The 9,618-nt window shown below is 45.6% G+C and overlaps 1 long non-coding RNA gene across 1 annotated transcript; it reads right to left on the bottom strand.

The window, feature by feature from the left end:
- Positions 1 to 530: 530 nt before the first annotated feature.
- LOC144725099 (uncharacterized) lies at positions 531 to 7,319 on the bottom strand. Its single transcript, XR_013586617.1, has 3 exons — positions 7,197 to 7,319; positions 3,744 to 3,816; positions 531 to 1,686 (listed from the first exon to the last, which is right to left on the bottom strand). It is a non-coding gene; the product is annotated as an uncharacterized LOC144725099 (long non-coding RNA).
- Positions 7,320 to 9,618: the final 2,299 nt, after the last annotated feature.

Raw genomic sequence — 9,618 nt, 5'->3', positions numbered from 1 at the left:
AATTGATAAAAATTCTAAACATTACCTACAAACTCCACAACCGAGATGCCACATCAACCATCGCCCCCTACTGACAGGCTCTTGTTCACATGCAGGCCGGTGCAGGGCCACCACCTTGTGCCACACAGGGGCAGCTGCTACTTGGGATGCTCTTGGAGTGTTTGAAAAGAGATACGATGCAAAACTCCGAATTGCCGAGGCAATTAAGCAAGCACAATATAAATGCAATTATGATAACATAGTGAATGCTTGGGAGCTTATTGGCTCTCGCTCCTGGTTAGAGATCTACCCAACACACAGGTCCACAAAGACTGGCCGCTCTTACCCTGCAGGTTGAACCTAGGAACTGAGTGTTCAACTTCACATTCTTGTCATTAAAGGCCTGTGACAAAGGTGCATCTATTGGAGCGGCATCGTCTAAGGCAGTGGTTCTCAACCTTGTTGGAGGTACTGAACCCCACCAGTTTCATATGCGCATTCACCGAACCCTTCTTAATTGGAAAAATAAAATTATTTTTTCAAATTCAAAACATAGGTACATGTTTTACTGGTGCACAATCATGAGTCAGGTGTGTGTCTTAACCTCCGCCGAACCCCTGAGACTGACTCACCGAACCCCTGGGGTTCGATCGAACCCAGGTTAAGAACCACTGGTCTAAGGCTTACGCATCTCCCGGGTCTCCATTTGACTTTGTATTGTCTCGGAGGAAGTCCACCCACACCTCCACTTCCACAAACTGCTGGGAATCGCCTCGCTCTGCCTCACAGTCATAATTCTCCTCCTGCTTCACGTTGCCTCCATCGATGCGAAGGTCCCATTTTGGAGTTGAATCTTCATCTTCAAATTTTACCTTCACTTCTTGGCTCTTCACCATCACGTCTTCACATTTCACCTTCACCTCTTCATATTTCACCTCGTTACCTTTAAAAGTGTCCAAGCTGGGATTTTCTTCCGGTTCTTGTTTGATGAGGGATGGGCTCATTGCAGCACTTTGACTTTCACAAGCTGATTTCGCACTCCAGTCCTGGTGGATCTTCTGATGCTTGTGTGATCTCTGGTGTTTTTGAAGATGTGATGACTGTGCAAACGACTTCTCACACACACCGCACTTGAAGGGTTTCTCTCCCGTGTGTGTTCTCTGGTGTGCTACAAGAGTAGATGAATCTGAAAAAGCCTTCCCACACACACTGCACTTGAAGGGTTTCTCTCCCGTGTGTGTTTTCTGGTGTTCTACAAGAGTAGATGACCGTGCAAACGTTTTCCCACACACACTGCACTTGAAGGGTTTCTCTCCCGTGTGTGTTTTCTGGTGTGCTACAAGAGTAGATGATTGTGCAAACGCCTTCCCACACACACTGCACTTGAAGGGTTTCTCTCCCGTGTGTGTTCTCTGGTGATTTTTAAGAGTAGATGAATCTGAAAACGCCTTCCCACACACACTGCACTTGAAGGGTTTCTCTCCCGTGTGTGTTTTCTGGTGTGATAAAAAATGAGATGACTGTGCAAACGTTTTCTCACACACACTGCACTTGAAGGGTTTCTCTCCTGTGTGAGTTCTCTGGTGCCGTGTAAAATGTTCAGGACGATCCGTGCTGTATGCACACCGGTCGCATTGATGCCTTTTTGCACTGAGCCGCGCCGAGTGCCTCTGCTCCATCAGACCAATTCTGCAGAGGCAGCGACAGCTGCAGACAGAAAAAAAGTTATATCCACACCATCTACACATCAGAATCAATGCATATACACAGTAACACGTGCCTTACACGTCTGTACTTATTCATATATTCATGATATAGTGAAAAAGCGTCCCAAATTCATCACACGGGCTGTTATGGCACACAATGAGAGGGCAAATGGTCATAAACATGCCTGGAAGCCCTCGTATCTTCAAAATGAACATTAACCCAAAACTCAGCACACAATTTCAACTGTCTGGCTTCTAAATAAATGTTTATGAAAGCTAAATTCAGCTGACAGAGCAAAGGGTGTTGAAAATAATACTATTTGTGTCATGCACAAATGCATCAATTAATGTTCAATCGCAACTTAGAGGTGTGAAGCCAGGCACAGATGTCCTTGATTGCTGGGATGAGCAGTTCCGACTTCAGCTGCTGCACGTGTGTGCTGTGATCACTTCCTGACTCCATTCTTACAAAGAGTTCCAGAGGAAAACTAAAATAAACTACTGTTTTGATATAACCTCTGTGCTCAATAGAGTTAATAGACTTTACTGCAAATACAAACTTGACACTGTCACACACTCAGAGGTGGAGCCAGGATTTTCAGGTAGGGGGGGGGAAACCCCTCCAGCAATGAAAAATTACAGGAGTTGTTAGTAAGTAAGGAGTTGTTAGTGAGAAAGGAGTTGTTAGTAAGAAAGGACTTGTCCCTTGCTTTTCATTCGACGCGTGTGATCGTCATCGCGCTCGCTGAACGTGTTGATGCCTTCAGGAAAGAAAAATAGACTTTTGTATTTTGGGGGGGGGGGGGGGGAAATGAATATGACGTATGTGGCATCAACCCGCATCACACCTGAGCTAAGCGCTCTGCAATGCTTACCCCCCTACCACATGGCTCTTTGCGCGCCGTACTTCTACAGCTGTTCACAGCGTGCCGGGAGATTTTAGGTGGCACTTCGCTCCTGGCCGATTAAGTCATTGGCTTCTCGGAGTTTCAATACAAATCCGTGTGCAGAACGGGTACAACTGCCATCTTAAATATAAAGCAGAAATTACACCTGTTTGTTTGTGTGAAGCAGCAAAAACTCTCCAACGCTGAGCTCTGGCGTCATGAAATTTTCACAGCTTATGCTGTCTGGAATTTCTAAGCGAACGCCACGTCATTCCCTTCTCGAGTGGCAAAAATCGACCTGACGTAGCAGTGGGTTCAGGTTGAATTTCCTTGAGTGAAAACATCCGATTTAGGTAATTTGAAGTGTTTCGGCTTCCTTCTTGCAAGCATCAATTTTTTCAGGGTTTTTCATTGAATTATGAGGGAATATTAAATTAATCCAAGACAAGAATCCAAGTCCCGGGCGAAGCCGGGTAGTGAAGCTAGTTACTAATAAACCCCAATGATCCTATCGAAATTACGGATTTCTATCGGATCGTTGGGGGGGCACGTGCCACCCCACCCCCACTGGCTCCACCACTGTCACACACTGGCATGGTTCACAGGTTGTGGTGTGTCCAGACCCACGCCTGGCCACCTTCACCTGCTCAGTATTAATGCTTCCTCACTCCACCAAGTAATTCATTGAGGATCAACCAACACAGCCGAGGCTGCGTGTCTCTCTGTGGTGAGATGTTAACTACCTGTCCTGGCATACAGGAAGTCGTGGGTTCGATCCCGACCCTGACGCCTGCTGTATATTTGTAGTTTACGTGTCTCTCTCTCTCTCCCTGTGGTCGCGTGGATTTCCTTCCCGATCCCCGGGTTTCCCCTCCACATGTAGAGAGTGAACACCGCCACGCGTCCAGAGTGAACACCTCCACGCGTCTAGAGTGAACACCACCACGCGTCTAGAGTGAACACCTCCACGCGTCTAGAGTGAACACCTCCACATATCTAGAGTGAACACCGCCACGAGTCTAGAGTGAACACCGCCACGTGTCTATAGTGAACACCGCCACGTGTCTATAGTGAACACCGCCACGCGTCTAGAGTGAACACCACCACGCGTCTAGAGTGAACACCACCACGTGTCTAGAGTGAACACCACCACGCTGTTGACGAGCCTCACCTTGTTGTTATTGTTGTTGTGGGCAGGTCGCTTCTGAAAACAAGAGCGGTACAGCAGCTCAAGCGGGCGTGGCCTGGTAAAAAATGAAAAAAAACTGTGTGAATATTTAAAACAAGACAAGTTACAAAGTAGCGAGCCAGGTGAAGGGAAATTAAAACTTAAGCAAGATACTCTTTGGTTCTTTCGGTAAAGTCACGTAGAATAAATAAATACATTATGTAATAGCATACGACGTTTCAACTGCAACACAAGCAATCATCATCAGGTACAAATGAAAGAGAAAAAAATCCTATTAAACTTAGAGTCAGCTAACATAACAGTCAACACCCTACCTGGTTGATAACATTCTTCCAAAGATTGCTCAATTTGAGAGAGAGACACGGAGACACATAGACAGACACATAAGCAGAGAGAGAGAGATGACACAAAGACACACAGAGAGAGACACACATATAGACACACAGAGAGAGATGACAGAGAGACACACAGAGAGAGACACACATAGGCACACAGAGAAACAACGCCTCTGTGTCGAGGCCTTAAATAGAGAGAGGGGGAGGGGGTAGAGAAATTAGCATGTCAATGCAAGGCCGTAGCCATGGAGTCAACATTGGGGGGGACCAAATCTTCCACGGGTCTGGGGTCCCCCCCCCCCAGAAAAATATCTAAATTTGAAAACTATTTTCCTGCCATTTCCTCCCTAAAATATTTTTAAAAGTTCACTAGCACATGGGATGGACTTTGTTTTATTTGATACAATAATGTCTAATAGTGTATTGTAATACATTGCTCTGTTTTTTTCTTTTTTACCTTTTCTTGTTTCATAGTGTGTAATGGCAGAGATTAGGGATTCATAAAGTACAACGCAATCCTATAAACAGGAATCTATGCATTGTGATATGAAGAGTCCAGATTTCGTGGCCAAGGTTTAGCAAATTGTTGTCTTTATTAACAGAGCATCGCAATTATTATTTACAAATATTTTTACAGAAACATATTGGGGGGGCATATTTGATTATTATACTTATTATAACATATTATAACATTATAATTATGACATATTATACTTAATATAACATTATAATTCATAAATATTAATATATCTTCTTGGTTTTTTCGGTAAAGTCACGTAGAAGGGAAGTAATAAAATAATAAAACATAATAAAATGAAACAATTCTCACGACGTTTCGGCCACAACGCAAGCAGCCATCCTCAGGTGAAGAATGAGACAATCCAAGCTAGGAGCTTACATATAAGCTGGGTTGGGGGTGGGAGAAGAGCGCCTTAACAAAAAGAATGTGCATATCAAGAGGAATTTAGCATATACATGGGAAATGCGCAGGGGGCGGGGGGGCTTCAAAGTCATACCATGCCCACGCACTATGCAGGATCAAGAGCACCAAGGGGGGGTGCAGGGATTAGCATTAACAAAGGAAAGGAATGCCAATGATATGTAGCTGCAGTTACTAAACAACACCGTAGAAAACTAAAGTATAAACTACATACAAAAAACTAAAATATAAACTGCATAGCACCATCAGTATACTTACTATACTCTACAATAAGCTGAGTTACTAACAGCAAGTAATACATTACAATTCTACGTCGTAAAAGTTATATAATATGCTTCCATCTAAACTTTATTCTCTTACATCAACCGAGCAGAGTATAAAGTTTAGATGGAAGCATATTATATAACTTTTACGACGTAGAATTGTAATGTATTACTTGCTGTTAGTAACTCAGCTTATTGTAGAGTATAGTAAGTATACTGATTGTGCTATGCAGTTTATATTTTAGTTTTTTGTATGTAGTTTATACTTTAGTTTTCTACGGTGTTGTTTAGTAACTGCAGCTACATATCATTGGCATTCCTTTCCTTTGTTAATGCTAATCCCTGCACCCCCCCTTGGTGCTCTTGATCCTGCATAGTGCGTGGGCATGGTATGACTTTGAAGCCCCCCCGCCCCCTGCGCATTTCCCATGTATATGCTAAATTCCTCTTGATATGCACATTCTTTTTGTTAAGGCGCTCTTCTCCCACCCCTAACCCAGCTTATATGTAAGCTCCTAGCTTGGATTGTCTCATTCTTCACCTGAGGATGACTGCTTGCGTTGTGGCCGAAACGTCGTGAGAATTGTTTCATTTTATTATGTTTTATTTTTATTATTTTATTACTTCCCTTCTACGTGACTTTACCGAAAAAACCAAGAAGATGAATCCCTGCAGTCACGAAAGCTTTAAATCGAAATATTAATATAATTATTATAACATATTATACTTATTATAACATTATAATTAATACATATTATAACATAATATTATACTTATTATAACATGTTATAATGACGGCCTTGTGTCAATGAGAGACTTGGAGGTTTGGTGACTGCACAGAGAGAGAGACACTTAATGTAATGCAACACAGAGAGTCGGTCAACACAACAACTAACGTACTCTTAGGTTTTTTCGGTAAAGTCACCACGTAGGTAAAAAATGAAATTAAAATTAATAAAAGTAAAAATAGAAATAAAATAATAATGAATCACGCCTCACTTGATGCAGCAAATTATAGTCTACATTATAGACTGCCAGTACACTCACCCAGCTTAATAACCAGGCTACAGTCTACATTATAGACTGCCAGTACACTCACCCAGCTTAATAACCAGGCTACAGTCTACATTATAAACTGCCAGTACACTCACCCAGCTTAATAACCAGGCTACAGTCTACATTATAGACTGCCAGTACACTCACCCAGCTTAATAACCAGGCTACAGTCTACATTATAGACTGCCAGTACACTCACCCAGCTTAATAACCAGCCTACAGTCTACATTATAGATTAAATTAATAAAAACGCCTCACTTGATACAGCAAATGTGGCTGTGACGGTGCCACCTGATGACGGTGACTATTGTTACTTTTATGAATTTGTATTCATTTCTTACCTACATGGTGACTTCACCTAGAACGCATCGCCTGGCTGATCGCGTTCTTCCACAGGTTGCTAAACTATCTTCTTGGTTCTTTCGGTAAAGTCACTTAGAATGGAAATAATACAAATAAAAGAGAATATTATTTTATTATTTCCATTCTACGTGATATAAAACATAATTAAATTGTATAGTTTTATTGTTTTATTTTTTTATTTCTATTCTACGTGACTTTACCGAAAGAACCAAGAAGATGAATCACTGCAGTCACGAAAGCTTTAAATCGAAATTGCTCAACTAAGCGAGAGAATTGAAGCGAACGCGACCAGGCGAGGGCAGGAGGCAAGGCCCCACGTTGTAAAGTTCCAACTTGGACATCGCTTCCATGCTCGCTGCTACTCAATTGACATCCCTACGAGAGAGAGAGCGAGGGGCTACCTCGGTAAACAACAACAACCACAACAACAACAATCACCACAACAACAACAACCACAACCGCGATGAGAATTTCTCACCTCAGATTTCAGTTCCCGCGCGGAGCGTCAACTTTCCGTTACCTCGTGACGTCACGAGGCAGCAGCAGGTGACATGACGTCACTTGTGGGGTACAAGACACTCCCTACCCACAATGAGCGGCTCTGTAACTTACATAAATTATGTTAATGAGCCTGGCCCAATCGTGGAGGGATGGGCCGTTGGTGCCGAACCGGTCACAACGAACTCGTGACGTCTTTCACGAATAAATTATGTTAATGAGCCGCCAGTCAGTGGGTGTGGCTTTGCCCAAATAAGGATAGTGCTTGAACAGATAACGGAAGTGACCCAGGCAGAAGTGACGTCACGCTCCTTTGAGACCGGTTGGGGTGAAATCTTTGGTGACATGACGTCACTAGCAAGGTACACCTCCCCCTGGCGTTTCACGCCGATGAGGTCATGCTGAGTGGTGACGTCACGTAGCGGGATTAGAGTTTAAGTTGATTAAGATTAATTTTCCATTGCTCCCTCCCTTGAACAGAGACCCCTTGGGTGTGTGAGCTCAGCTCAACAATGTGGACATTATTGTGTGTGTACACACACATGGACAGTGTGTACATACGTTTACATTGTGTGTGTGTACACTGTGTGTGTGTACACTGTGTGTGTGTACACTGTGTGTGTGTACACTGTGTGTGTGTACACTGTGTGTGTGTACACTGTGTGTGTGTACACTGTGTGTGTGTACACTGTGTGTGTGTACACTGTGTGTGTGTACACTGTGTGTGTGTACACTGTGTGTGTGTACACTGTGTGTGTGTACACTGTGTGATGGCTGGGTGTATGGAATTTATGTGGTTGAGGAATTGGTCTAGAGCAGGCCGGCCATGTGGCCAGATGACAAAAGTGTCATCTACGTACCTCTTCCACAAGGTCGGGCGTAGAGTGGCAGTCTTGATGGCGTCAGTCTCAAATTTCTCCATGAAGACGTTGGCTACAACTGGAGATAGGGGGGAGCCCATTGGGGTGCCCTCAGTTTTCTTGTAGAAAGTTCCATTCCAGGTGAAGTATGTATTGGTTAAGCAGTGTCTCACCAGGGGGGGTACCCCAGCATTCAGGCTTTGATGAACCAAGTCTTCAATGATTGCGATGGTATCAGGTACAGGAACTTTGGTGAATAAGGAAACCACATCAAAACTGACAAGCAGGTCGTCTGGGGACAGGGAAACGTCGTGAGAATTGTATTTTATTATGTTTAATTTTTATTATTTTATTATTTCCCTTCTACGTGACTTTACCGAAAGAACCAAGAAGATTTACTGTTTGTTTTCTACCTGATGATGATTGCTTGTGTTGCAATCGAAACGTCCTATTCTATTATTAAATTTATTTCCTTTCTACGTTACTTTACCGAAAGAACCAAAAAGCAAAATGAAAATTCGCTGAAATAACTTGACCAACATGGTTGCTTCTTCTTGGTTCTTTCGGTAAAGTCACGTAGAAGGGAAGTAATAAAATAATAAAAATAAAACATAATAAAATAATTCTCACGACGTTTATTATGTTTTATTTATATTATTTTATTACTTCCCTTCTACGCGACGACTTTACCGAAAGAACCAAGAAGATGAATCCCTGCTGCAGTCACGAAAGCTTTAAATCGAAATTTAACATGGTTGCTGCAGCGCCACCGTGTGGACACATAGTGCAACTGCAGCGCCTCAGCGCGCTAATTGTAGCAGTGGAACTGTTCAGTGTCTTCACGGCTTCATTGCAGCCAACCCGCAGCAGCGTGGGGGGGGGGGGCTGGTCACGTGGGTGGGGGAGGGGCGGGGCTGGTCACGTGGGCTAGGGGAGGGGCGGGGCTGGTCACGTGGGCTGGGGGAGGGGCGGGGCTGGTCACGTGGGGGGGGGAGGGGCTGGTCACGTGGGGGGGGGGGCTGGTCACGTGGGTGGTTGGGGGGGGAGGGGCTGGTCACGTGGGCTGGGGGAGGGGAGGGGCGGGGCTGGTCACGTGGGGGGGGGGGGCTGGTCACGTGGGTGGGGGGGGGCTGGTCACGTGGGGGGGGGAGGGGCTGGTCACGTGGGTGGGTGGGGGGGAGGGGCTGGTCACGTGGGTGGGGGGGGGCTGGTCACGTGGGTGGGGGGGCTGGTCACGTGGGTGGGGGGGGGCTGGTCACGTGGGTGGGTTGGGGGTGGGGGGATGGGCTGGTCACGTGGGTGGGGGGGGGCTGGTCACGTGGGCTGGGGGAGGGGCGGGGCTGGTCACGTGGGCTGGGGGAGGGGCGGGGCTGGTCACGTGGGCTGGGGGAGGGGGAGGGGCGGGGCTGGTCACGTGGGCTGGGGGAGGGGCGGGGCTGGTCACGTGGGCTGGGGGAGGGGGAGGGGCGGGGCTGGTCACGTGGGCTGGGGGAGGGGGCGGGGCTGGTCACGTGGGCTGGGGGAGGGGCGGGGCTGGGCACG

The sequence above is a fragment of the Lampetra planeri genome, chromosome 22, assembly GCF_965212315.1.
Source record: "Lampetra planeri chromosome 22, kcLamPlan1.2.h2, whole genome shotgun sequence".
Lineage (NCBI taxonomy): Eukaryota > Metazoa > Chordata > Hyperoartia > Petromyzontiformes > Petromyzontidae > Lampetra > Lampetra planeri.
The sequence above is the reverse complement of the archived record's forward strand: the minus strand, read 5'-3'. Positions and strand labels throughout refer to the sequence as shown.